Source organism: Psammomys obesus, unplaced genomic scaffold (assembly GCF_907164565.1).
Source record: "Psammomys obesus unplaced genomic scaffold, mPsaObe1.curated_primary_1811, whole genome shotgun sequence".
Taxonomy (NCBI): Eukaryota; Metazoa; Chordata; class Mammalia; order Rodentia; family Muridae; genus Psammomys; species Psammomys obesus.
Window position 1 is genome coordinate 7,377,231 of NW_026592118.1, and position 22,593 is coordinate 7,399,823.

General features: G+C 40.2%; 1 pseudogene; it reads left to right on the plus strand.

Annotated features, from left to right (window-relative positions):
* The first annotated feature begins 2,938 nt into the window (after window positions 1-2,938).
* On the plus strand, window positions 2,939-3,060 carry LOC129681147 (small nucleolar RNA SNORA17; annotated as a pseudogene).
* Window positions 3,061-22,593: the final 19,533 nt, after the last annotated feature.

A 22,593-nucleotide genomic window follows, 5' to 3' on the forward strand; every position in this document is an offset into this window, starting at 1 on the left:
AAGATGTGTCTACATATGTGACTGCGGCATGGCTGTTATGAGGATAATCAACCGCTCTTTTTGTTGGATTTGCAGCCTGATCCACAGAAGGTATCTCAAGCCCGGCGCTGTATGCTTTCTCAAAAACCCATGCCTTAAGAGGTCATAGAATTTAGGAGGAAAATTACTACTGATGTTTAGGTAAATAGACATGACATCAAAGCATCTTCTAAGCATCTTTGCTTATCTCCTTAGACAAATGCTACTTTCAACGTTCCTCAGAGAAGCTTCTATTTGTAGTGAGGGGGAATGAATGCAGAGCCTTGTGGCTTTACAAGATGCTTATAACAAATAATAGCTATGGTATCAGCCCTAATACTGCCTCCTTCAAGGATCAGAGAACACTGACAAAAGGGGGACAAAGAATATAAGAGCCAGAAGATAAGGAAAAGGGCAGTGAAATTACGTCCCCTAAACGTGACCCAGCCAAAGAAAATATAAACCTGCAAAAGCTTGGGTTGCTTAAACTTGACCTGTACAAATCAGACCCTCTCAACCGTCTGTCATGTATGGGGAGGAGCTCATGAGATTCTATTCTTTATTGCTGAATCATAGGCTATTATGGATGATGTCTCGGAGAGAAGGAGGCACACTGTCTTCCTTTACGTACCATTTGATGTGACCACCAGACTCCAGTGCAAAGTTCCAATCCCAAGGCCATATAAGTGTCTCTAGCTAGACCCAGAGGTATGCAAACAAAACACATGAATGTAGAAAAGAAATGAACATGGAATTGGGAACATGGAAAGAAAATGGAGGGAGATGAAAGTTGATGAGAACAAGAGCAATTCAAATCTATTATGTACATGTATAAAATTGTCAACGAATAAATTAATAAAAATATATTAAAATGTTTTAAGAAGCATCAAATAAAGAAAATGTAGCTCAATATACTAAAAAGTGTTCATGACAGACCTAAATCCAACAATGTACCAAAGGCTGCATAGACAGACCTACAGCCAACAAAGACTATATATGACAAAGTTAAAACAGCATACCAAAAGTTGTGCATGAAAAGCCTACAGCCAATAGTCTACTAAAGAGTAACAACTGAGTATTCCCTTTAAAAGAAGAAACAGAAAGGATGTCCACTTTCTCCATTTACTCAGTTCAGTGCTTAAATCCAAACTACCACAAGGAGGGAAGAGAAACAAGGAAAGAGAATGAAAATGGAAAAGGAAGAAACCAAAACACTCCTATCTGCAGACATGTTATTCTACTGGGAAAAAAAATAAAAAAAAATAAAATAAAATAAACCATAAAGACACCACAAGAAATCTGTTAGATCCAATAGGTACCTTCAGGAAACTAGCAAGATACAAAATCAATACTCAGAAAAGTCAGCAGATTTTTCTACTTGGTGATAATTAACTTTCTTTGAAAGAAATCAGAAACAAATGCCATTCATAACAGCTTCAGTAAGAATTAAATAAGTAGGAATAAACTTAATCCAGGATATTAGAAACCTAGAATGAAACTTTAAGACACTAAGGAAAGAAAATGAAGAAGAAATCCCCCCCCCCACACACACACACACACTTGCTCCTATATTGGTAGAATTAATATTATGCAAAACGGGCATACTGTCAAAAGTGATGTCCAGGTAAAACTCAATTCTCATCAAAATTCTAATGGTATTTTTCACAAATCTAGGAAAACCATTCCTAAAATCCATATGGAAGCAAAAATAAATGTTCTTTAAAGTTAAAGCAACAATACTGGAGGTAACAGTTTGTGTACTCAGGCTATAGTACGGAGCCATAATGACAAAAGCATCCTGGTAAGTGAACAAAAGCAGACAGGGTACAGAAATAAACCCATACAGCTATAGCAACCTAAGATTCAATAAATGTAAAAAAAAAAAAAAAAAGACATGAAAGGAAAGATAACCTCTTCAACAAAGAACAAAGAAAATCATATCTACATGCAGAATAAAGAAATTAGAACATCGCTCAACTTGCCCAAAAATCAATTCAAACTGCATCAAAGACTCTAGTATGAGACCTGAAACTGGGAAACTGATACAAGAAAACTTATGGGAAACTCTTCAAGATTTAGACACAGGAAAAGACTTTCTGAATGAACTCAGATAGCTCAGAAAAAAATAATTCCAATAAATGACAAATGGAACTATAAAGAAATGAAAATGTTTGTGTACTGTAAAGGAAATAAACATCAAAGAGACAGGTTACAAAGTGGGAGAAAATCTTTGCCAACTATACATCTTACAGGGGATTAATATCTAGAATCTACCAAGAACTCCAAAAATTAAGCATTAAAAAGCCTATAACTGGAAATGAGCCAGTGAACTTGAACAATTTTCAAAAGAAAAAACATAAATGAACAATGAATATAAGAAAAATATTTAACTTCCTTTGCCCTCACAAATCAAGTGAAAACTGTGTTGAGAATCTCCCTCTCCCTAGTCAGAAAGACCAGTAACAAGAAATCAGAAGGCAACAAATAATAGAAGTATATGGAGAAGAGAATTCCTTACAAAACACTGGTGTAACTATAAACTGGTAAAGCTCTGTGGATATCGGCACTGAGGTTCCTTAATCCACAACAAGCTGATGATGCAGGCCCATCACTCCTGGTCCATATCTGAAGGACTGCTGCTAGCATACAATAGAGATGCTTGCATAACCATGCTTATTACTGAACTGTTTACAACAGCCAAGACACTGAAGCAGCCTACATGTCCATCAGAACATGTAGCTGGGGAGATGACTCAGTAGTTCAGAGATGACTCTGTTCCCCCAGAGGACCCAGGCTTGCCAGCACCACATGGCAGCTGACAACCACATGTTCCAGTCCTAAGGAAATCTGACACTCTTTTATGGTCCCCGTGAGCACTGAACACATAGTGGTGCATAGACAAACATGTAGGCAAAACAGCCATGCACATAAAATAGAAATAAATACGTCTTCACATGTGTGTCAGTAGGTGGCAGAGAGGAGATGCTGTCTACACTCAGGGTTGCGACCTGTGGCCATCTGAATGATTAGTAGCCGAATAGTCCTGCTAAAAAGTAAACCAGACACTATCACTAGTCCAGCGCTGCACAGGCCCAGCCAGGCTACTAAGGCAGGAGGCAAGAAAAGGACTAGAAGAGTTCTGCCTGGGGATATGGACCTCCAGGCAGGAGTGAATCTGAGACAGAAGACCTTCACACGGAGCCACACAAGCAGGCCCTGGTGAAGAGCGAGCCCAAGATGACACCAGACAGATGTCATGGGGCCAGAGAGGGAGCGAGCCTGAGATGACCACCAGTCTGGCACCACACAGTCCTGGTGGAACAGAACATGTCTGAGATGACCCCTGCCTGGTGCCATAATACACAAGTGGGACCTAGCACTTCTGAGGCCACTCCTGAGACAACCCCAGACACTCAGAAATCCTGGGTACCACTAAGAGGAGCAAGTAAGTGGTGGAGAAATGGAAGAGAAAGAGAAACAGAAGGATGCGGGCACACTAGGAAGAGGCGGAACAGGAGACTCCAGGGCAGTGAGAACCAGCCTGATGTGAGTAACTGGTGATGCCACCTGGTACCATGGTGGGGTCCTGGCCTGCCACCAGGGGTCATGTCTGGCTCCATGATCCTGCAGCAGCAGGGATGTGTTACCACCAAAGGCCAAAAGGACATCTCTGGTCTGGGCTGCCACCTGGGGACATGTTGAGGTCTGAAGGCTGGTCCCACCCCTCACCTGGACATCATGGGAATGCTGGCCCTGGAAGTGTGAAAGGAGGAGAGCTGACCCCACCCCTAGCCAGCTGCAGTACTTGGAAAATCAGGGCTCACATTGTGAGTGGCATGAACTTGCCCAGAGGATATGAGTGTGGGAAAGCTGGTCCTGCTACTCATCTCCCTGTATGGTAGCATGGATGAGGGGGAGATTCCCTTCTCCCTCCTCCCTCCTCCTTCCTCACTACCTGTAACAGGTGGGAGATCTGGCCCCGGGGTCATGAGAACAAGAAAGCTATCCCTACCCCTCACCAGGTGCAGCACTAGCGAGGGCAGGCCCTGTACCTTGCCAGGGCAGCACAGTAGAGCTGACACTGGTGGTTCAGGTGTGGACAAGCTGGCCCTGAGGGTGTGAGCTTGGGAGAGCTGGCTCCACCACTTGTCTCCTGTGTGGTGATATGGATGAGGGAAAGATGACCCTTCTCACCCCCTTGCCATCTATGGCAGGCAAAATAGCTGGCCCTGAGGTCATCACAGCGGGAGAGCTGTCCCCTGCCCATCACCTCTGCAGCACTTTGGAGAGCAGGCAGGCCCTGTACCTCACCTGGGCAGCAGAGTAGAGAAGGCCCTGGACATGGGGGTTGCAGGTGAGCTGGCCCCTGGGGCATGATGAGCATAAGAGAACTGGCCCTGCCTCTTCTGGGCAGTGATGTGGACAAAGGAGAGACACTCTCCCACTGTCTCTTGTCCCTATCCGCACACATACAAAGAGTTGGAAATGAAAGGAAATGGTAAGGAAAAAGAAAGGACTAAAGGGTGAGGAAGAGGACATAGCAAGAGAGGATAATGGAAAGAAGAAAGACAAAATACTATGTGTACTCTGATAGGCAATACACTGAAAATAATTGCTACATGCCAAAATCTAAACAGAAGCTACCTGATACTGGGCTCCAGTAATTAAAATATGCTCAGGACCCTCTTAACCAATTTGTACTCATGCTGAACTATTGTAGTGACTGAATTTCCTGGCTCGATAGACATAAAGAACAGAGAAATGTGTCTGGTCATGAGAGAGTACTTGAATGTTGGTCCAAACAGTTTGTTACTGGGCCTAAAACAAATATCTTGCTGATAGTTTCCTAATAATGTCATTCTTCTCATGTTTTAAAAGAACTATTGTTCTTGGTTTTGTTGATGTTGTTTTGTTTGTTTTTGTTGGTTTGTTCGTTTTTGAGATAGGGTCTTTCCATGTAGCCCTGGTTGTCCTGAAACTCACTATGTAGACCAGGTTGGCTTTGAACTCACAGAGATCTGCCTGACTCTTCTTCCTTAGTGCTGAGATTAAAAGCATGCAATGCCATGCCTGGCCAAAAGAACCATTGTTAATTATATTTTATAAACACATTAAAAGTTCATGTTTAAAGTGCCGGTAAACCATGCTTGATTTGAGAATTCTGTTTCCATGGATACAATCATCCACTAGGTAGTCTACAAATTCTGAAAGTTGCAGATACAGTGACATAAGAATATATTTCTATATTTGATAATTGAAGTGTATTCATCTTAAGGGCTATATTTACTAGAATGTTACTTAAACCAGGTCTTTAAATGCTGTTCAATTATTAAATATAAAGCTTGCTTTAAATTGGTCTTACTTTCTTTTCAATACTTCCTCATTATATTAGAAAAGAAAGCCATACAATTCATTTTACTATAGAAATGAATTTTATTCAAGTTTAAGTATATTTCTCATCTTGAAAGAAAGCTCTGTGTGCTCAGAACCATGGAAAGCTCATTCTGTATTTCTATCCAGAAGAAAAACAACTAATTTCCAGGAGAGTTATTAAAATTAAAATATTAATACATCTGGATGATGCTTTTAAGTACTTGCAGGTTTAAGTAGTTTCAAGCACAGGTAAATTGAGAGTTATAGCACGGAAGCGTTTGTCTGTCCGTGTGTGCCCCCTAGTTTTGAAGTCCTTATCCCTGGTTCTCATGTCTCATGTGGTGCTGCACCAGATTTCAGACACTGTGAATGTAACAGTGAGGAATGTGGTGGTTTCAGTTGCATCTCATGTCTAGTTCCATGCTAGGAGCAGCAGAAGGACGCAAGAGCCCGCTGTACCCCTGCTGGGAGAGTAAATGAATTAGAAGACATATTTGAACGTTATGCCATTTTTCTTTTAAAGTACAGACTTCTGCAAGACAAATGGCAAAAATGAAGATTTAACACAGCCGCAGATGCAGCAAAAGTGTTGTGAAAACATCTACCCATCATTCTTTTCTGCTGAAATGGCTCTGATAGACTAAGTGCCTCAGCAGGGTGGTCTTAAACAACCCATACTTTCTCTGTCTCATCATTCTTGGGCCACCGTCATAAGACTTTGATACTTTTGCTAGAAAAATATTTCCTTTTCCTAATTCTGTCCCTTGGGCAAGATTTCCACAGCCTTATATTTGCAGAAATGATTTCTTCTGAAAGGAAATCCAACTGAACTATTTATCATGCCCCCAAAGTGTAGAGTAACAGATTAACTCTGTAGCCTAAAGGGCAGTTAATAGATGGGAAATAAAGATGTAGAGCCATTTATTTTAGCTGAAAACTTGAAAATAAAACACTTGTTGGGCTATAGACCAAAAGCCTCTCAGATATGAAAACTTAGAGGATTTGATGAGGCCTGAAATAAAAATGTGGTCCCTATGCCAAATGGGATAGAATGCTCTGTCTTCAATCTTGAGTTCCAACCATTAGCTCAGAATGTAAGAACGCTAGCCCTCTCCATTATACCACAAAGCATATTTTATAGGTTTTGATACATAAAGCTAATGTCACATGCAATATCAAATTGCATGTGTTCTTATAAAAGAGTTGGGAAAATGGTAACAATAAACCTAGAAAAACATGCTTACTACAAAACAATGTATTTAATGCTAGTTTCATTTAATGTTTCACAAAAATGAACTGTGTTCTACAGCTTGGAATGTTTCTGGTGAACTTTATGATGACTTAAAATGGTAAGGTGGTGGGGCTGGCTGGTTAAGAAACAGAAATCTTAATCTTGTAGCTTTGTCTTCTCTTAGAGGACAACCATTAATATGTAAAGTACAGGGGGCTGGAGAGATGACTTAGCAGTTAAGAGCACTGGCTGCTCTTCTAGGGGACTTAGCACGTCTACAGAAGCTCACAACCAACAGCAGTTTCAAAAGATCTGAAGGCACCAGGCACACGCGACACACAGACATACATGAACACAAAACATTCATATAGAACATAAAAATTTAATATATATATGTGTGTGTGTGTGTCTGTATATATACACATATATAAATAAAGCCCAGATGCAGACAGGCTTAGGCTTAGTTCCCTTGCCAGGCCCATGATTTTTATAAACATTGTAATCAGTATTAAAACTATTTAGTACTTGTCTTTTGTTGTTGTTGACTTTCCCCCCAACAAGACAGGTCTCACTATGTGGCTCTGACTATACTGGAACTCACTATGTAGATGACCAGTCTTTGCTTCCCAAACGCTAGGATTAAAGACGTGGATCACTACATCCTGCTTAGAAATTGTCTTTTAAAGTTTGGAGAAAAGAAAAAAAAACTTTTCATCCTTGAAAAATAGACGTAATAAATAACTGGATGCAAAGAAATTCAATGATCCCAGTGGGAAAGATAAGCCAAAAAAAAAATATGAAAAATCAGTTGAAATTAAATAAATGCCCATAGAAGATGATAATTTGTTATACAAGTGACCAGAAAATGCTGAGTCTATAAATGGAAACTGTCCCTGAAGGTTACTGTGGTTAAAAGAAACCATACAAAGGAAGAAACTAAACTTATTTGAAGATTGAATAAGATTTAGATGAGGGAAAGAGACTGAGGAGCCACAAATAGGTTAAATGTTATTGTGTTAAATGTCATTGTAGCCACTGCAAGCGCTCAGAAAAGTGCACATTTCTTCCTCACGTGATAAAACAAACCTTAATTTTCTATCCCATGTTCACTCGCATCCCAAGATACTTTTCTTCAACGGCCCTGCAAACCATCAGAAGTTTGTCTTAAGAAAAAAGAGTACGGCTTTGTCTTATTTTTAAATAAACATGCTTTTCTGGAAACCTTGTGATATAATTCTTTCCTTTGCATAACCCTACTAAAGGAAGCTTCATGCTAAAGTAATTCAGAGCTGTTTACTTTTCTACATATACATATATAATTTATTCTGTTTCCTAAAGCAAAAGAAAGCTTATTGAACAAAAGAATCAACAAATCAAAGATTATGCAAATGTAATTCAAGAAGGGGTCTGGGCTTCATCCCAGTCATGCAGCACAGGCCCTGTGGTTCTGGCTCTAGAGTCCAGAAAGAGGCAGGAGCAAGGCAGTGTGGATTCATCCTCTATAGTTAAGGAGAGTTCTGTGGCAGGAGAGTCTCTGCATGGAGGCCCAGAGGTGCCTTTGTGTTAAGCCGTGAAAGTAAAGCCTGGATTGTGTTGGAGACCCCAAGATGTTAGAGATGCCAGAGCTATGGGGTGACTGCCAAGAAAATCTTCAGTCAAGGGATGGAACCAGCCCAGTCAACAAAGCTCGAAGATTAGAGCTCTGTGGTCCAGTATTTCCTCACTATCCCCAATCCTTCTTTTTGGAATGGTAATGTATTTTCTGTGCCATTGTGTGTTGGAAGTATAGCATTTGATGTTTTTATTTTACAAAGGGTTACAATTAAGAGATTTCTTTGAGCAGCAGAAGAAATCTAGACTTTTAAACTATGTTGAGACTGAAAGACTATGGAGATTTAAAAAAATGAATTGAATGCATTTTGCCTTATGATATGAATAGGAGCCTATATGGGACAGGGAATGGAATGTGGTGGTTTGAATAAAAATTGCCAATATAAAATATAAAAAATAAATATAAATATTTTATATTTCAAGGTTTAGGTCACAGTTGGTAAAAACAATTTGGGATGGATTCAGAGGTGTGGCCTTACTGGAGAAGGTATATAAATTTTGAGGATTCAAAAGCCTGTGCCATTCCCAGTTTCCCACTCCCTCTCCTTCTCCTCTTCATCTCCCCCTCCTTCCCCTTCTCCCTCTCTCTTTCCCTCTCCCTTTCCCTCTTGCTCTTTCCCTTCCTCTCTCCCTCTCTATCCCTCTCTCCTTCTATCCCTCTCCCTCCCTTTCCCTTCTCCCTCCCTCTCTCCCTTTCTTCTGCCTCTTCCCCTCCCTACCTCTCTCCTTCTCCTTCATCCCCTCCCTTTCCCTCTCTCTCCCTCTCCCCTCCCTCTCTCTTTTCTTCTTCTCTCCTCTCTCTCTCTCTTCCCTGGCCTCACAGTTGTTGCTGTGTCAACATGTGAGCTCTCAGCTACTGCTCCAGTACCAGGCTTGCCTGTCTGCTGCCATGCTCTCTTCCATGATGGTCATGGACTCTAACCTTCTGGAACCATGAGTCCCAAACTAAATGCATTTTATTATAAGTTGTTTTGGTAATGATGTTTTGTCACAGCAATAGAAAAGTAAGAATGTACCCTTAAATATTGTTTGATTCATTATTTTGTTTCATCAGTGAATAGACCAATGATGAAAACAATTTTAACCAGTGTTTAAAAGTTTTTTTTAAGTAAACTTATAAGAGATCTTTGTGGACATGTAATAAGTTTTCAGTCTTGATTTTAAGCTCTAAGTAATTTGCAGAGCTGATGGAAGTGTCTTTGTGGTGATTTGTGAAGATTACTAAGTTGATCCAAGGGAACAGTTACCTTTTCTGTAGCTGGTAGAACTATATCTGAGCAGTCCCATGCCCATCTGGAATAATGTCTGTGTTTTTAAACGTCTCCTTATAGTTCAGTGTGGGTCTCAGTTCTGCCCGAGTATTTTCAGCAGATGTGTGCTGTTTCTAGACCACGTGTGGGAGGTGCACTCTCTCCAGATCCTACCTGTCTGCTGGTGGACTGTGTCAGTGATGACAGGGAGATCACTGGCATGCACTGCACAGAGTGAGAACAGGGTGCTGAAGAGGGCAAATGCAATGCATGTTAAAAAGACCTGGGTGGTTTGGGGGTCACATTTTAGAAGACAGATACATGGTTCTGCACCTTGCTCAACATTATTTCATTTGTACACATGCTTAAACTAATACCTTTACCTGTCTATCTTTTTAACAGTTCTCTCATCACATCCCAAAATTGGTTTCACAAAACACTTACTGAAAAGTGAACTTTGGGGTGGCAAGATGGCTCAAAGGGTAAAGGCATCTGTTTGCAAACCTGATGGATGACCTGAGTTTCGTATCAGGTATCCTTAGGGTGGAAGGAGAGAACCTCCCGCAATTTGTACTTTGACCTATGCATCTGCATGTATGCACACACACACACACACACACACACACACACAGGTCCCACCACCAGCAGCTACTACAACAATAATAATGAGGAGGATGAGGAGGAAGAAGAGAAGTAAGGGGAGGAAGAGGAAGAGGAGGAAGAGAGGAGGAGGAGTAGAAGAGGAGGAGGAGGAAGAGGAGGAGAGGAGGAGGAGAAGAAGCATCTTTAGTGTCCTGCAAAGAGCTGGCTGGTTTCTTACCCAGGTTAACATATGAGTCAAAAATGTATATGTATATGTATATGTATATGTATATGTATATGTATATGTATGTGTATGTGTGCGTGTGCGTGTGCGTGTGCGTGTGCGTGTGCGTGTGCGTGTGCGTGTGCGTGTGTGTGCGCGTGTGCGTGTATGTGTATGTATATGTATGTGTTAAAGTCAGGGGGTGGAGAACGACAACAGACATTCTGATTTCCTTTCTTCCTGCCATCCTTCCTGCTTTTCAGTCATATTTTTTGAACAAGGCACTGATCTCAGAGCCTTGTACATGTTAAGAGTGCTCTCTACCCTTGAACTATATTTTTAATGTTTAATTTTGTAGCAGTATCTTGTTAAATTGCTCACGTTTCCCTAAACTTGCTTTGTAACCCAGATGGCATTTGAATTTGCACTCTCCTGCCTTAGCTTGATGGTTCTTATATTTCTTAGCCTTCCAAGTATCTGAGAGCATGTGTGCATGCTCTGCCAGCTCTGGCAAACAGTCTGGAATTAGTCTCATAATTTTTCTGATTCCACTGAGACCTTGAAATATGAAAAATAACTTTCATCTTATTGAAGTTTAAGCAAACAAACTCTATTTTCATTCTATTATATAAGTCAAATAGCTCAATACTGAAAACCCAATAGCAGCTTCTCTATACTGTTTATTCAAAATATTACCATGCATTCAGTGTTTAGAAATATATATGTCTTCAAAACAGAATCTCGTAGAGCTGTATTACATATCAATGTCACATTTACCCTTCCATGATAGGAAGTCATTGCTCATGACTTCACCTCTTCAGTGCAGGAAAAAACACTTTAAAAATTAGCAGCAAATGTAAACTCATTTGACATCCTTTTTTCTGAAACACAGCAGAGACAGGATCATTTAGATTGTTTTGGTGAGTGTTACTCCTCTGGGATCCAGTGTCCCTGACTTTTCTGCATTTTCTCTCCCACACAAGCCCTCTCACCCAGCCTACCATCACCGCTGGTTGATTGGCACTGCGTGGGGATTCTGCTCATTCTGGCTCCTCCTCCAGTGTGCTCCACCACTTGGAGCTTCGGCTTCACCTGCCAAAGGGTAAGGACTTGGTGTGGATGAAAGGCAATGCTGCAGAGCCACAGGCAACCAAGAAGTCGCCCTTACATCACTAGTTCCTCTCCTACAGCCACGTGCTGCCCGGTGGTCAGAACTCGGCCTGTCAAGCTTGGCGGCATTCTCCTTTATCTGCAGAGCCACTTTGCCAGCCCAAATATTTAAAAGGAAACTTAACATTTTAAATGTGGATAAGCCTGAATTTTAAACTTTAATAAATAATAATTTACATTCTTCCTTCTGGTACCTTGTTAAATGGGCACTGAGAGGATTCTGGGTGGCACCTAAGTATCCCTAGTACTGGGAGGACCGAATAAATAGGCCATCTTCTATCTTTTAGCCCAGTCTAGGCTTAACTTTATCATAATCTAAATCACACTGAAGCAAAAGCATGCTCTTGATTTTATTTTATACTACGTTAAAAAACCTCAAAATACTTCATTTTGATTTTTTAAATTATAATTTTATTTTTTACAATTTATTTATTTTCTATTCCAATTGTAACCCCCTCCCTCAACTCCTTCCTGTCCTACCCTCCCTTCTGCTAGTCAACTGAAATGGGGAGTTCTTGTCCCCTGCCATCTGCCCCTAGCTTATCAAGTCTCATCAGGATTTTAAAGTGTTTAATCTAGATGTCTAAGATTGCTTGATATTATGCAACTTTCCATAATATTCTGCATCTTGATCATTTTAAATAATCTAACATAGTAAACATTTATGAATCAAGACTGATGTATTTATTTCTCTCCTGACAAAGCAAAAGCATGAATTGTGCAAAGGTCTGGAGAAACGCAACTGATGCTCTCAAAAACCACAGCCGTACAAGGCTCATTCACCTCATTCTGTTTCTCTGTGTCTTTCAGATGAGGAATAAATATACACAGAGAAAGAAAGCAAAGCAAGAAAAACAAAAGGCAAGGAGGCATTTGTTTTTCTCCAAATTTCAGTATTGCAGAATTTGCATTATGGCTAGACTAAGATCTTCCATATAGAATTAGGCTGTTTGAAGATGAGTTAAGAATCTGGAAGAGTAAAGATAAACACTGTGATTAGAATGTCAAGTCCAAGAGAAAAACTGAAAGCCAGTTAAGGGATCATTCTGAGGATGGTGAGATGGGACAGACATGTTTTCCAGACTTAGGATATTTCAGAGTTTCATCAGCCTGCTGTGTCCTCACTGTTTGAACTGTGTGAGCCCACCATTAACAGTCTTTCCTTAGCACATTCAGCCTCAAACCTCCCCCACTTCATCTACAATAAACAGCAAACGTGTAATTTTGCTAAACTCTATTCAGAAGACATTTGTAAATGGGTTTGGATTAGACAGCAGCTGTTTCACATTAGCAGTGGGAAAATCTTATTCATATTTTCGGTGTTAGAAAACCTGAATGGCTGCATTATTCTTCTCAACATTACGAAGAGTTTTGGGATTTTTGCTAGTACCTTAAATGTTGTGGAATGCATATGTTATGCTTGAATATAAAAAAAAAAATTAACCCTATATATACACCCAGAGTTCTCTAAAAGACAGCAAAAATACCTTTTAAATTTCAATTATTCCAATATACAGAGTTGAAAGTAACTTGGATTTCCGTTACCCTAAATCTTTCTAGTTTGGGTCACGAAGGTCAAAATGAATATGCATTAAAAATGAGACTTTTGTCTGTGTGCAAATGTACGTCTCTGTTTCCACATTTGCTTCCATGCTCTTTCATTGACTCTCTCCCTGTTTTCTTACGAGTTTGCTTGCTTTGTCCTATTCTGGTTTGTTTTTATTTATATTAGAAAACATTTGTTTTCTAATAAGAGAGAGAGAGAAAGGGTGTGGATTTGGCTTGGTTGGAAGGTGAAGAGGATCTATGAGGACTTGGAGAATGAGAAACCATGATCAGAATATACTGTATAAAACATTCTATTTTCAATTAAAAAAAAGAATGAAAATAGGACTTTGATTTTTTTTTTCTCTTGCTGATACCAGATACAAAATTATGAGACTGTATCCTGACACCCAAAGATTATATTACTGGGGTGGTGGGTGGGCAGAAAACAGCCAGAGGCCCACCCACTGGACCCCGCTATGATGAGTAAGTATGTGGTAAAGAGATGGAGAGAAAGAGAAATGGATCAGTTTGTGTGCTATGAAGAGAGGCAAAACTGGAGACTCCACAGCAGTGAGGAAGAGTGGATATGAGAAGTCTGCACAGCCATCTGAGGCCATGATGATGTCTGGGGCCATGCTGCAGCAGAGGACTATGTCTGGGTCCGTGTCCTGTCACAGCAGGGGTCTGTGTTGATGTCTGTAGCCTATGTTACCATCAAAAGCCATGCAGATGTTTGTGGTCTAGGCTGCCATATGGCGCCATGATGATTCTGAGGGCTACACTGAGACGTCCTTGCCCCTCACTGGCCACTATACTGGCCCACAAGGTGAGCTGGCAGGCTGAACAAACTCAGCTACCACCCACGAAAGGATCCAGGGCTTCGAACTGGCCCACCCCAACCAACATTTACTCCATCTATGAGCTGCTGGCACAGTGAAGGAGCTGGTCCTGCAGAACCAAAGCCACAGGATCTCAGTGGCTCAGATTAACAGCAGGATTCCCAAGAGGAGTCTCAGCAGGGGTCCAGTGCTGAGGGCTTAGCAGAAGCCAGAGGCCTTGTACCAGATCAAAGACTCACTGCAATGAACATTTGCAAATAAAGCTACTTGGACAAGAAGATATACTGAGTAAAACACTGTGACACACCACAGCTTCCACAGTGAGGTTTTGTTGTTGTTTTCATCTGTTTGTTTTTTAATTTTTTTTTAATTTTATTTTTTGGTTTCTTTTGGGGGAAGGTTGTAAGGATGGAGAGCAGATATGGAGGGACTAGGAAATGAGTGGGACTGGGGTGCATGATGTATAAGTCACAAAAAAATCAATAAAAGTTTTTTTTTTTTAAAAAAAAGATTATATTACTAAAAATCTAGACGGTGTTAAATAAATATCTAGATTTTTCAGGTTAAGAAAGCTAGAAATATCAAGCTAGTTTTCTTTTGTTTAACTGATTTTCTAAAATGTGACTTATAATGGCTTTTCAGAAAGCATCCACTTGTTCCTAATTATCTGTTCTTAGATTTTTAAGTGCACATTAGAATGACTTCTAATTGCTTATCTCCAAAAAAATGACAAAAAAAAAGACATTGATTTAAGTGTTCATCATAAGACCTTATCATTTTACTTTTTTATTGTTCTTGTTTGTTTTCTTGAAATGCTCAGGCACTCAACAACAATTAGAGATATTATAGTGTGTTTTCTGACAAATGCTACAGGAGTCTCTAACTCAGATTAATTGTAACCAGAGAAGGAGATGAGACCAAAATATCAATGGGCAGTCTGCAAAGCACTATAAAGGAGTACTTGAGCTTACCTTCTATTTCAGGTATGGTGACAAATGTTTGTGGGATCTGTAAATGATTTATAAATTTTCAAGCTCATTTTGATGATTATACAAAAATTAATGATTGATAGAAGAAGAAATATTGCAGGCTACTTAGAAATCATTCATTATAGTCAGAGGATGCAATGGAGTCTTAGATAAAGAGAGCAGACATGGAGAAGGTATGAAATATGCAGACATAGAAGTTTAAAATGAGTCTGTAGTCACAGTGGGTAAGTTAAGAAGTTTTTGGGAAAGAAGTCAAGCATGACTTAAATAACTATGTTGGGGGGGAAAATCCTATGTCTAAATAAATCTACCCAGATGTGAGGCTTTTAAAATTATGGTTCCTCTGGGGACTGAGATCAAAGAGGGACCTTAGATAAGTTTTGAGCTGTTGCCACAAGCAACTTTATGTGGATTAACCAGCTCAAGAACTTGATACAAAATAACCACACACAAATTTACATTCGTCAATACTATATCCTCATCAAAGATAAATCTTACCAAATAGATTCACACAAACCTGTACAACTCATTGTCTCTTCTCAAAGTAAGTAGTGGTCACATAAATTCAGCAATTTATATAGTGAGCTTTGATTTCAACTCTTCACTTAACATTAGAGTCTGAGCCACACAGCACTTAAGAGTCAGGTGATTGCCATGGTTAGAGAGGATTAGGCTCGAGGTCCTTGTGGGTTTTCAATGGTTAATATTGATTATCCACTTTACAGGATCTAAAGCCATCCAGTACACAGCCTCTGTACATGCCTGTGAGGCATCACCTTGATGCCACTAACTGAGACTGCATTATCCACCCTAAAAGTAAGTGGCATTGTTTCTTGGACTTAGGTCCTATAGCACATAAAAAGGAGAAAGCTAGTTGAGAGTGAGAGCTAATTATTCTCTGCTTCTTAACTGTGGATGAAATGTGACTGTCTCAAGCTCCTGCCACCATGATTTTCCTGCCACTTGAACTGTGAACCAAATAATTCCTTCTCCCTAATGTTGCTTTTGTCCAGGCATTTTATCAAAGCAATAGAAAAAGCAACTAAAAGAGAAAATCAGTACCAAGAAGAGGGGCCAATGCTGTGATATACCTCACCGTGTGGTCCTCGGGTCTTTGAAGTTTTTTTATGAGAAGGTTGTGGATGAGTGTATAAGTTAGGGATTCTATTGCTGTAATGAAACCCATGACCAAAGCAACTTGGGGAGGAAAGAGTTTATGTGGCTTGTACTCTCATGTTTATGTCTATCATTGAAAAAATTCAGGGCAGGAACTCTAACAGAGCAGGAATCTGGAAGCAAGGGCAGATGCAGAAGCCAGGGAGGAATACTGCTTCCTGGCTTGCTCCCCATGACTTGCTCAGACTTCTTTCTCATAGAACCCAGAGCCACCAGTCCAGGGGTAGCCCTACCTGCAATGGTCTGGGCCCTCCCATATCAATTCCAAATTAAGAAAATGCTCTACAAACTTGCTTACAGCTCAACTTTATGGGTGTATTTTCTTAATTGAGGTTTCCTCCTCTCAGATGACTCTAGCTTATGCCAAATTGACATAAAAACTACTCAGGACAAAGAGATTTGACCTGTGGACTATAGAAAGGTCCTTGAATCCTGTAGTGAAGCTTAGGGATCATTCTGTTAGGAGCTGGGAAGGCCAAAAAGCAGAAAAAAAAATGTAAATTCCAGACTTCTGAGGTTTCAGCAGGAATCAGAGATGTTATCAGGAAGTTTGGGGCATGCCAGTGTTAATTTGGCCAAGAATATGGCTTCTTTCTGCCCATGTCCTGGGAACCTTAATGATGTTGTACTTAAAGATAAAGACCTAATTTATTTATCAGATGGAATTTCAAATTCAGGGGAACATTCAGGCTGTGGCATGGTGGCTGTTTACTTATTTATCCAGGTCTACAGTGAAAAAGATCAAAAAGTTGGACAGAAAGACATAATTGTTAAGGAAATGATAGAATGCAAGCCAAGCTGTAGCCAAGACACATGTTGAAAAAAAATGTTATAACTTTAAAAAGAAACATCCTGCTCTGCTGGGACCATAGGAATTGTGACCAAAGGTTAGGATCCCACCCATTAGAGGCGCCATTGCATGAAAGTGTAAATTTACTTGAAAGGAGAGAATCAAAACTGGAATTTTGTAAATTCTCCTTAAATTACATACTTCCAATATATAACAGCACAAAATAAACATTCCCACTACAAAAGGCATGACATAGACATAGAAAATTCTTGCACCAAAGCAAAACCAGAACCTCCTATGGCAAACACTAAATTCTGTAGGTCTGTTCCAGGTATCTGAGATTCATCATGGTATCATTTGGTTTTCAAAGGACTTAGATATCCTGACACATCCAGCTCTGCTCCCTGCAACACACGACCTCCCTCGTGAGTCAGTTCTACACTTACACTTTCTTCAGGGGATGTCTTATGGTTCTGGGGTCTTCACTATCCTCAGGCCTTTATCACCTTCAGTGCTTTATTCAGGAGTCCTTTGAGGCCTCCTTGCAATTTAGCACATTTCCAAGAAAACTTCGGAATGTTTGGCTGAATATCCTCTAGAACAGTGCTTCTAAACCTTCTAATACTGTCACATTTTAACACACTTCCTCATGCTGTGGTGACCCCAAACCTTAAAATTCTTTTTACTGCTATCTCTTTACTGTAATTTTGCTACTGCTATCTATAGTAATGTAAATCTCTCATATGCCAGATATCTGATATGTAACCTGCAAAGAGGAAGCAAACTACAGGCTGAGAACCACTGTTCTCGAAGATCTAGGACATAGAGAAGCACTTTTCTTTGTGCTCAGTTTCTGGATGTTTTAATGATGAAGGGCCAGTCCTATATCAGGCAGCTATGCTTTCGTAACTCTCACGTGGCTTCACCGCAGTCTCCTACCCACTAACTACCACCATAGACCTTCCTGCGTAGAAGCACCGTGCATGTCGAGCACTGCACTGTGCTGCTGCAGCATCCTGGCCTTCCCCACTTCTCTCTCCATGCGGACTTGAACACTATCTCATCAGCTCTGTTGCACCTGCTATGCTACAACCTGGATAACCTTATTTTGAAACATTAGAAACACATTTAAGAGAAACTTCACATCCAACTTCAGATTTAATTCTTCAAATATCTTCTCTTCTTCTGTATAACTTTTCCCAGAAAAACCTGAACCATCATCTACTTACCACAAAGAGGGCATCAGTGACAGATGAAAGACACAATTCTTCAAAAGTCAAGCTTGGTGAACAAATGACTTCCTTGGGGTTATTAGAGCATGGTGACTCCACAGCAGACGGAAGCATCGCTAAAAGGTCTCATCATGAGTGAAATTCACGAACTGCGTCGCTACGGTTCTTGCTACATACAAAGGTCTCCCCTCTTCCAGCAATAGTCTGCTGCTCACATAACCTCAGAGCAGGGCATCCTGAGTCTTGACACATTGTTCCTTCCAGTCTTGTAAGGTTTGTGAGCTTTCTGAGTCTCTTAAGCCTCCCTCTTCCTGTGTGAGGAAATGTGTCCATTCTGAGGAAATACACACATCTTCAGAGACCATGAACCTTTGCACATAGATTTCTGTCAACTTCTGTTGTAATACAAGAAATAGGAACAAAAAAAAAAAAAAAATAGAGACTAGCCAAACTTCTTTACTCTCTGCATGTAATAAGGACATATGGTTGATATGAGGTAATTCTTAACACGCACACACACACCACTGAATTTATAGAAAGAGTATGTGGCTTTTTGTGTTGATTTGGTTTGTCTTCTGTTCAAGACTTGCAAAAACTTTAAATAGTAGGGAAAAGTCCAGGTTCTCAATGAGATAAAGAACAACTATCATTGTGGTTTTTCTCAAAATGTAATTCTCCTCAGTTTGTCAAGAAAAAATAGTATGTGTTGACTGTGAAAACACAGAATGCTGAGTGTGTTGTCAAAGGGCATATTGACATGATTGTTCGGTATGAGGCAATCCAATATCCAGCAATGAGCTAAAAATTGGACAATGAAAGGATTTCTGGCAGTTAGATGAAAGCCATAATTCCTTTGGAACTCACTAAACAGGTTCTTATCAGAAAAAAAAAGAAGCCATTTCCCTTACCTTTGGACATATGGCTACCTGTGGTCCTTATCAGCATATCAAAGCCCATGCTGAACTCCAGGCTCCTTCACTATCCTAAGTACCTGTCATGCATTTCAAACTCCACGCTAGCACCATATTCTTCCCTCTCCTAGCTACTGGTCTTCATAATACACATGACTTTTTTTTAACATTCTTTTTTTTTTATTAATTACACTTTATTCATTTTGTATCCCCCCATAAGCCCCTCCCTCCTCCCCTCCCGATCCCACCCTCCCTCCCCTTTCTGCATGCATGCCCCTCCCCAAGTCCACTGATAGGGGAGGTTCTCCTCTCCTCCTTCTTTCTGATCTTAGTCTATCAGTTCTCATTAAAAGTGGCTGCATTGTCCTCTTCTGTGGCCTGGTAAGGCTGCTCCCCCCTCAAGAGGAGGTGATCAAAGAGCAGGCCAATCAGATTATGTCAGAGGCAGTCCCTCTTCCCATTACTATGTAACTCACTTGGACACTGAACTGCCATGGGCTACATCTGTACAGGGGTTCTAGGTTGTCTCCATGAATAGTCCTTGGTTGGAGTATGAGTCTCTGGGAAGTTCCCTGTGTTCAAATTTTCTTGTTCTGTTGCTCTCTTTGTGGAGTTCCTGTCCTCTCCAGCTCTTACTATTTCCCACTTCTTACATAAAATTCCATTCACTCTGCCCAACAGTTGGCCATCAGGCTCAGCATCTGCTTTGACAGTCTGCACAGCAGAGGCTTGCAGAGGCCCACTGTGGCAGGTTCCTACTTTGTTTCCTGTTTTCTTCTTCTGGCTTTCAGAGGCCCTCTGTAGCAGTTTCCTAGGTTGTTTCCTGTTTTCTTCTTCTTCTGCTGTCCAACCTCTTTGCTTTTCAGGATGGGGATTGAGTGTTTTAGTTAGGGTCTTCTCTCTTGCTTAGTTTCTTTAGATGCACAAATTTTAGTGGGTTTGTCCTATATTGTATGTCTATATGAGTGAGTATATACCGTGTATGTCTTCTTGCTTCTGGGACAACTCACTCAGGATGATCCTTTCCAGGTCCCACCATTTACCTGCAAATTTCATGATTTCCTTATTTTTCATTGCTGAGTAATACTCATTGTATAGATGTACAATTTCTGCATCCATTCTTCAGTTGAAGGGCATCTGGGTTGTTTCCAGCTTCGGGCTATTACAAATAAAGCTACTACAAACATGGTTGAGCAAATGTCCTTTTTCTGTACTTGAGCCTCTTTTGGATATATGCCTAGGAGTGGTATAGCTGGATCTTGAGGAAGCGCTATTCCTAGTTGTCTGAGAAAGTACCAGATTGATTTCCAGAGTGGTTGTACCAGTTTACATTCCCACCAGCAGTGGAGAAGGGTTCCCTTTTCTCCACAACCTCTCCAGCATGTGTTGTCACTTGAGTTTTCATCTTGGCCGTTCTAATGGGCATAAGGTGAAATCTCAGGGTTGTTTTGATTTGCATTTCCCTAATGGCTAATGAGGTTGAGCATTTCTTTAAGTGCTTCTCTGCCATTCGATATTCCTCTATTGAGAATTCTCTGTTTACCTCTGTTCCCCATTTTTTAATTGGATTACTTGGTTTGCTGCTTTTCAGCTTGTTTAGTTCTTTATATATACTGGATATGAGTCCTCTGTCAGATAAAGAGTTGGTGAAGATTCTTTCCCAATCTGTAGGCAGTCGCTTTGTTTTGATGACGGTGTCCTTTGCTTTACAGAAGCTTTTCAGTTTCATGAGGTCCCATTTATTGATTGTTGCTCTTAGAGCCTGTGCTGTTGGTGTTCTGTTCAGGAAGTTTTCTCCTGTATCAATGAGTTCTAGGGTATTCCCCACTTTTTTTTTTCTAGCCGATTTAATGTGTCTCATTTTTTGGTGAGGTCTTTGATCCACTTGGACTTCAGTTTTGTGCAGGGTGATAAGTATGGATCTATTTTCATTTTTCTGCATGTGGACATCCAGTTGGACCAGCACAATTTGTTGAAGATGCTATCTTTTTTCCATTGTATGGTTTTGGTATCTTTGTCAAAGATCAGGTGTCCATAACTGTATAGGTTTATTTCTGGGTCCTCTGTTCGGTTCCATTGATCCACCATTCTGTTTCTATGCCAGTACCATGCAGTTTTTAAAACTGTTGCTCTATAGTACAACTTAAGATCAGGGATGGAGATACCTCCAGAAGATCTTTTATTGTAGAGGATTGTTTTAGCAATTCTGGGTTTCTTGTTATTCCATATGAAGTTGAAATTTTTTCTTTCCAGGTCTGTAAAGGATTGTGTTAGTAATTTGATGGAAATTGCATTGAATCTGTATATTGCTTTTGGTTAAATGGCCATTTTTACTATGTTAATCCTGCCAAGCCATGAGCATGGGAGATCTTTCCATCTTCTCATATCTTCTTCTAATTCTTTCTTCAGAGACTTGAAATTTTTTTCATACAAGTCTTTGACTTCCTTGGTTAGGGTTACTCCGAGGTACCTTATGTCATTTTTGGCTATTGTGAAGGGTGTTGTTTCTCTAATTTCTTTCTCAGCCCTTTTGTCTTTTGTATACGGGAGGGCTACTGATTTTTTTTTGAGATAATTTTGTATCCAGCCACTTTGCTGAAGGTGTTTATCAGCTGTAGGAGTTCCCTGGTAGAGTTTTTGGGGTCACTCACGTATACTATCATATCAACTGCAAATAGTGATAATTTGACTTCTTCCTTTCCAATTTGTATCCCCTTGATCTCCTTCAACTGTCTTATTGCTCTAGCAAGGACTTCCAGAACTATGTTGAAGAGATATGGAGAGAGTGGGCAGCCTTGTCTTGTCCCTGATTTCACTGGGTTTGCTTTAAGTTTCTCTCCATTCAGTTTGTTGTTGGCTATAGACTTGCTGTATATCGCCTTTACTGTGTTTAGATATATGCCTTCTATCCCTGATCTCTCCAATACTTTAAACATGAATGGATGTTGGATTTTATCAAACGGTTTTTTAGCATCTAGGGAGATTATCATGTGGTTTTTTTCTTTCAGTTTGTTAATATGGCCGATCACATTAATGGATTTCCGTATATTGAACCACCCCTGCATACCTGGGATGAAGCCTATTTGGTCATGGTAGATGATATCTTTGATGTGTTCTTGTATTCGATTTTCAAGTATTTTGTTGAATATTTTTTCATCAATGTTCATAAGGGAGATTGGCCTGATGTTCTCTTTTTTTGTTGGGTCTTTGTGAGGTTTAGGTACCAAGGTGACTGTGGCTTCATAGAATGAGTTTGGTAATGTTCCTTCTGTTTCTATTTTGTGAAATAGTTTGAAGAGAACTGGAGTTAGCTCTTTTTTGAATGTCTGGTAGAATTCTGTACCGAAACCATCAGGTCCTGGGCTTTTCTTGGATGGGAGACTTTCGATGACTGCTTCTATTTCCTTGGGGGATATAGGACTACTTAATTGATTTACCTCGTTCTGATTTAGCTTTGGTAAGTGGAATCGATCAAGAAAATTGTCCATTTCATTTAGATTTTCAAATTTTGTGGCATATAGACTTTTGAAGTAAGTCCTAATTATTGTTTGGATTTCCTCAGTGTCTGTAGTTATGTCCCCCTTTTCATTTCTGATTTTGTTTATTTGGGTGGTGTCTCTTTGCCTTTTAGTTAGCTTGGCTAAGGGTTT